The 6,466-nt window shown below is 43.5% G+C and overlaps 1 pseudogene; it reads left to right on the top strand.

The window, feature by feature from the left end:
- Positions 1-1,311: 1,311 nt before the first annotated feature.
- On the top strand, positions 1,312-2,890 carry LOC114054437 (annotated as a pseudogene).
- The last annotated feature ends 3,576 nt before the right edge of the window (positions 2,891-6,466 follow it).

Here is a 6,466-nt window from a genome sequence, read left to right as displayed (position 1 = left end):
GTGACCCTGGGCAAGTCACTTAACCCCAATTGCTTTTTTAAAAAAAAAAAAAGGACCTGGGTTCAAATCACACTCTACTTCATACTGCCTATGCAGCTTTGGACAACCTTATTCTTTCACAGACTCAGTTTCCTCATATGCAAAATGGGAATAATAATAGCACCTACCCCACAGGATTGTTGAAAGGATTCCATGAGATGACATATGTAGAGCAATTTGCAAACCTTAAAGTACTATACAAATGCTAGCTATTATTGTTGTTACAGGGGAGGGGTAGGAGAAGAGAATGCTGCCTCTCTCTCTAAATCAGGACTTGGTACAAGAATCTGTAGTTTCTAGGGACCCACCATCTCAGGCAGAAGCACAGATTTTGAGCCAAAAGGGACTTTAGAAGCTATCCAGTCCAACTCTCTCATTTTAAGGATGAGGAAACTGAGTCCCAGAGAGATGAAGACACTGGTTCAAGGGGACCAGTTCAACTGGGACCCAGGTCATCCACAGTACCATACTTCTAAAAACAAGCATGCTGGCATGATAGGTCATGAGATACCAAAGTAAGGTATGGAAGGAAGCTATGGGTTACCATTTTCTCAAGTTCTCTTCAGAACTAGGGCTGGCTCTTGGACATCTCCCCAAGATTACAGCAAAAAAAAATTTCATCTGTCTATAATATTTTGGGTACAGCCTTACCTAGAGAAGAGAGAGGGGAGTATTATGAATTAGTTTCATATGTAGAGATGATCTCTATAATTCAGAAGCATTTTAGCTACCTGAGCCCTTAGAAGGGGAAGCTAGGTAGTGCAGTAGATAGAGTGCTGGGCCTAGTATGAGGAAGACTCATCTTCATGAGTTCAAATCTGGCCTCAGATACTTACTAAAGCTGTGTGACCCCAAGCAAGTCACTTCACCCTGTTTGCCTCAGTTTTGTCATCTGTTAAATGAACTGGAGAAGAAAATAGCAAACCACTCCAGTATATTTGCCAAGAAAACCCCAAATGTGGTTAGGAAAATTTGGACATGACTGAACAAGTCCTTAGAAAGGGTTGGAGGTGGGGGGTCAATACTGAAGTTCTATTGAACATCTATCAAACCTGAATGTGATTCTCTTATCATGTTAGCATTAGAAGGCAGCTAGGTAGTGCAGTGGATAGTGTTGGTTTGGGAGTTGGACCAGAGTCTGACTCTTGCCTTAGGAGCTTAGTTGTTGGGTGACGCTGGGTAAAGCCTTTAATCTTTCTTAGCCTCTGTTTCCTTTTAATTAAAATGAGGATAACAATGACACCTAATTCACAGGGTTATTATAAGGATTAAATGATACAGAGCCAGCAAAGAAAGTATCTGTACAAGATGCTGGAGACTGGATACGTGGGCATGGACAAGACCAGCATCATCAAGGGCTATGTGCACCAGCACTTCTTCTCAAATGACTAGGCCAGCATGGGGCTGGACTTGGCCTTGAAAGTGCTCCACTGGGACCCAGAGACCATGATGCCCCAGCAGCTCTGGGACACGATAGGCCAAGAAAGGTGTGGAAACATGACAAGGGCCTATTACCGAGAAGCCACAGGAGTATTTGTAATCTTTGATGTCACCAGGCAGTGACAATGTGGAAATGTGACTTGGGCTCCAAATTAACTCTCCCTAATGGTGGACGGGGTCAGCAGTTCTGTTAACCAACAAGGGAAAGTTGTGCTCCTAATCAATGGACTCAAGATGGGCCATTTCTGCAAAGAAAGCTGTTTTGTGGAGTGGGTTGAAACCTCAGCAAATGGCATAGTGGATAGAGATCTGGACTTGGTGTCGGGAAGAGCTGCATGTCTGAATCCTGCCTCAGACACTTAATGTGACCTGGCCATGTTACTTAGCCTTTCTTAGCCTCAGTTTTATTTATTTATTTATTTTTGTTATCTATAAAATGTGAATACTTACAGAACTTACTCCCAGGATGGTTAAGGAGGTTCTAATGAGATAACTTACAAAAAGTGCTTTGCAAACTTTAAAGCATTACATAAATGCTAGCTATTATTATTAGTGACTTTCTGCACTTTTGTTCAGCCTTTCTCAAGTAGATCCTCCTTTCTTTAAGTCAAATCTCAACCCTAGTGAGAGTCAGGGCCTGAGGGATCCAAATGCATTTGTATGCTCCCCAGCCTATGTTCAGTAGTTTTTCAGTCATCTTCAACTCTTTGTGACCCTATTTGGGATTTTTTTTGGCAGAGATCCTGGAGTGGTGTGCCATTTCCTTCTCCAGCTCATTTTACAGATGAGGAAACCGAGGCAAACAAGGTTAGGTTTGCCCACAGTCACACAACTAGTAAGTGTCTGAGGCCAGATTTGAATTCAGGTCCTCCTGGCTTCAGGTCTGGGGCTCTATCCACTGCACCACCTAGCTGCCCTTTAATATCTTCTACCTGCCTTATCTAACCCCCACAATTACCAGTGTCTCTTGCCAACCAACTTCCTTTTATTTACTTTGCATTTCTTCTGAATCTACTTATATATGCAACAACTGTCATGCATAGAATGTAAGTTCCTTGAGAGCAGGAATGGTTTCATTTTTTATTCTGTGCGCCTCCAATGCCTAACAGTGCCTGGCACATCTTAGGCTATTAATAAATGTTTGTCACTCAATGGAGACTCATCATATGGTATTCATGACAAAAGACATAGTAAGAATCCTTCACTCATGCTTCAAGTCAAGTGGCCCTCCTTATTCACAATTTTCAGAAAGTACCATAATAAGAGAATCAATCAGCTTGGGCCCCCAGGCATCTGTTTCTACCTTGAAGCTATCACCAGATTGCAATCAGCTTGTTCCTCTGGGCTGGCCTCCAGGGTGGAGATACCAATGAATTATGGAAGCTGCCAACAGGCAAGAAGCCTCCTTTAGCCAGGAAAGATGGAGCTGCTGCTGCCATCCTGCCTCTGAATCAGAAAACCCCAGGCCTGGAGGAAGCAGTCTCCTACTTCTGTACGGGACTTCACCCGGGCTACCAAGACAGATGGGCAAGGGAAGGAGAAGACAAGGAATTGCCTATTCCTCAAAACCTTGCTCAGCATCTCCCACTCATTCTGATGCTTAATCTCCCTTACTGCCAGGGAGTCCCTCTATATGTTTTTCTCTGCAAGACTGCAGTAGAAATGGACCTGCTTATTATGGTTTTGGCAGCATCCTTCTTAACAGCAAGGGGATCAATGAGATTGGGTGGAGGGGAGGAAAAGGTAGCACTTGTGGCCCAAGGAGTCTATAAATTCAGGATTGTCTTATGGACTTGGCCCCTTAGACAAGAATGAGGAGGTTCTCCTTAAGTTCCATCTGGGATAGTTCCTTCTTTACGTTAAAGGCAGTCACAACCTGACCTCTCAGTTTAAGACTGAAGAATCTATGCCTCTCAGCTCAGCCCTCCCTTCAGGCAGAGAAAATCCCTCCCCATACTGTAGTTTAAGTATTGGGACCTTTCTCCTCCCACTGCCTCTGCCACCCAAACATAGGACTTATTCTTTGAGTTAGGTGTCTCCAAAAGGTACTTATAGAAGGATAGCTAAATTGCCCAGGAAGGATAGTACCCATTACCACTAATCAACATGTTAACTAGGATTAATTTGTCAGATTAGCCTAGCAAGAAAATGGAAAGCGTAGCTCGTAACAGACAGAAAAAGTTGGAGGGGAGGGGTGTTTTTTATGGCAGCTCTTTCCTAACACTCCCAGTGTCTGACTATTATGACACACTACTGAGCTGGGGATGAGGAAGGAAGTGAACAATGACAATAACCTCATTTCATAATGTATCCTTGTGATCAACAGCACTAAAAGTAGCAGAAGCTTCTGATTCTGCTTTTGGGGGGTGAGAATCAACTGAAACAATGATCCCAGGCCTGGCAAGAGTTACACCTGTTCCATGTGTCCTAGAGCAAGTCCACACCAGGGAAACTTGACCTTGGCTGCAACCAGGATGGCCCCATGCCTGGCCCAGCCCCACCTGGGGCTCTGGGATCAGAGGAGCTGGGGACAGTAGGTAACAAAGTTGATGTTGCATTAGAGGAATCTGTCTAAAATGGGCAAGTGAAAAAGTCCACAGTCAAAGAAAGCTTAGTCTTCTTAAACAACAAGGTATACTTCCTGATGGGCAAAGGGCTGGACTTATTGCCTTACCTGCTAACCTGCTTCTGCACCCTCCAGACTACCAGGCCTTACTTCTGCCTTGATACTATGTCCTAAGGACCACCAGGCCTCACCATCTGTACTGCCGCTGGACCCTCAGCACCACCGGGCCTTACCATTGACAAAGATGATTCTAATTAGACCCCTATTTTGCTCCAATCAGTATTAATCAGTTTAGTGTAGCTCTATGGGGTAATGATTGTTAGCAATTATTAGTGCTATACTCATCTAATAATATATATTTAGTCAGTTTAGTCAATTAATATTAATATGAGAATAACATGTATTAATGCATAGTTTTATATATGTCATATATGGATAATTAGATAAGATAGATTCTTTCTTATAGAAGGCTTCAAACTTTAAAACCTGGGAATTCACTGTTCAACACTTCCACCGGTTGTGAAGTTCACATGCCTAACCACAAGAATGCTGATGACCAAACCCAGCATGGATGGGATGTCTTGATGTGATCTGGAAAGTTCCCCAACTTTTATTTTTATACCTCCAGACTACCCTCTCTTGCCCAACATAAGTAAGGGACCACCTTATGACCACTTAGTCAATGGAAATAACCCTTGCCTTGCCCATCCTGTGACCACCTATGCTGATGCATTATTCTTGGCCTTCCTAGAGGGTCAAAATCAAGGTCTGTCAATGAATGAGAGTCTCCATTTTATTTTGCCTCTTCTGAGTGTCTGGGTGTCAAGCCCTATAAAAGTAAGGGACTTGGGACCAGGGAGCGTCTCAGATTTTGAGGAAGATCTGAGGTCCCATTTATTGAAAGGGTCTGGTCCCTTTAATAAATGGTTGGTTCAGAACAATGCCTTAGTGGTTTTTCTTGTAGATTGGATGATTTTGGACCCCACACCATTTACCCTATAGCTGCACACTGAGAAAGTATGTGTGTTGTCTCACCTAATTTGAATGTGAGCTCCTTGAGAGCTGAAACTGTCTCACTTTTCTTCTTCTATCCCCAGAACTTAGCACCATCCTTGGCCCATGAAAAGAGCTTAAAGATGTGGAGCATTCACACATGTTATCTACCTGAAAGGAAAAAAAAGATGGGGCAATGGGTAAAACAGAGAGGGGAGAGGCCTAGAAAACAAGCTTTCTTTTTATCAATTTGCCTTTTATAAATTCATCCCTATCTCTGCTTTATGCCTTGGCCCCCGACTGGCTTAATGTTAGTGTCATAGAGGGAGAATAAATAAGACATGACATCTGCTGGATCTGAGAGGTGAGAGAGAGGGAGAAGTCAAGTATGACTCAGGTTGCAAACATGAGTGACAATAAACAGGAAAAAGAGCTAGCAATGCTGTTTTTGAGTTGTTTTTCAGTAGTGTCTGACTCTTTGTGACCCCATTTGGGGTTTTCTTGGCAAAGATACTGGAGTAGTTTGCCATTTTCTTCTCCAGCTTCTTTTATAGGTGAGGAAACTGAGGCAAACAGGGTTAAGAGACTTGCTCAGGGTCAAACAACCAGTGTCTGAGGCCAGATTTGAACTCAGGAAGAGGAATCTTTCTGACTCCAGGCCCAGCACTCTATCCATTGTTCCGCCTCGCTGCCCGGTGGGTGGCCTCAGTTTTCTCCTTGAGGTAAGTGATAAGATCCTCTGCTGAGGGGAGAGGTAGGAATAATAGAGAGAATGAGGAAAGAAGAAAAATAGTCAGTTTGGAGAGTGTGATAGAGAACCAACCAGGGAAGAATAAAAAGACTGCCAAAAACAGGGAGACCTAGTAGAGATTAGATAACATAATTTGTAGTAGACCCATCCAGCAAGGCTACATATAGGACTTTCTCTGCCCAGAAAAACAGGAGTGGATGAGGTGGATGGTGAGGATAATTCAGGGATGTGCAATGGGACAAAAGGACAAAGGATGCAAGGGCAGAGGAGAATATCTGGTTAGTTGCTTAGGTGACCAAGACCGAAGAGAGGAAAGTGAGGCCAGAGGTGAGGGAGGAGGAGGATGGAGGTCGAGGTCAATGCAAAGAAAAGGATCAGAAAAAGAAGGGCAAAAGGAGAGAAGGTGGACTAGGAAGCCATTGATTTTTTGGTGAGAGTTGAGTATCTTGCAAATACTCTTGGCTGAGGGATCACAGTGGCTCATATTTGCACTAAGGTGTAAATGACTCACCCATAATCCTCTCTAAGAGCAGGTTTTGGCAAATGGAAAAAAAAGAGAAAAAAGAAGGTGGAGGTGGTCAAATATTTTACCCAAGCCTCTCTGCCTTTCCCTATTGGGCAGTGGGGCTGGGTTGAAACAGCTCTCATTTCTCTCCCCCCTCCCTTTTTAATATTAT

Source organism: Vombatus ursinus, unplaced genomic scaffold, assembly GCF_900497805.2.
Source record: "Vombatus ursinus unplaced genomic scaffold, bare-nosed wombat genome assembly UNPS02014813.1, whole genome shotgun sequence".
NCBI classification, from domain to species: Eukaryota; Metazoa; Chordata; class Mammalia; order Diprotodontia; family Vombatidae; genus Vombatus; species Vombatus ursinus.
This window is presented reverse-complemented; position numbering and strand designations above follow the sequence as displayed.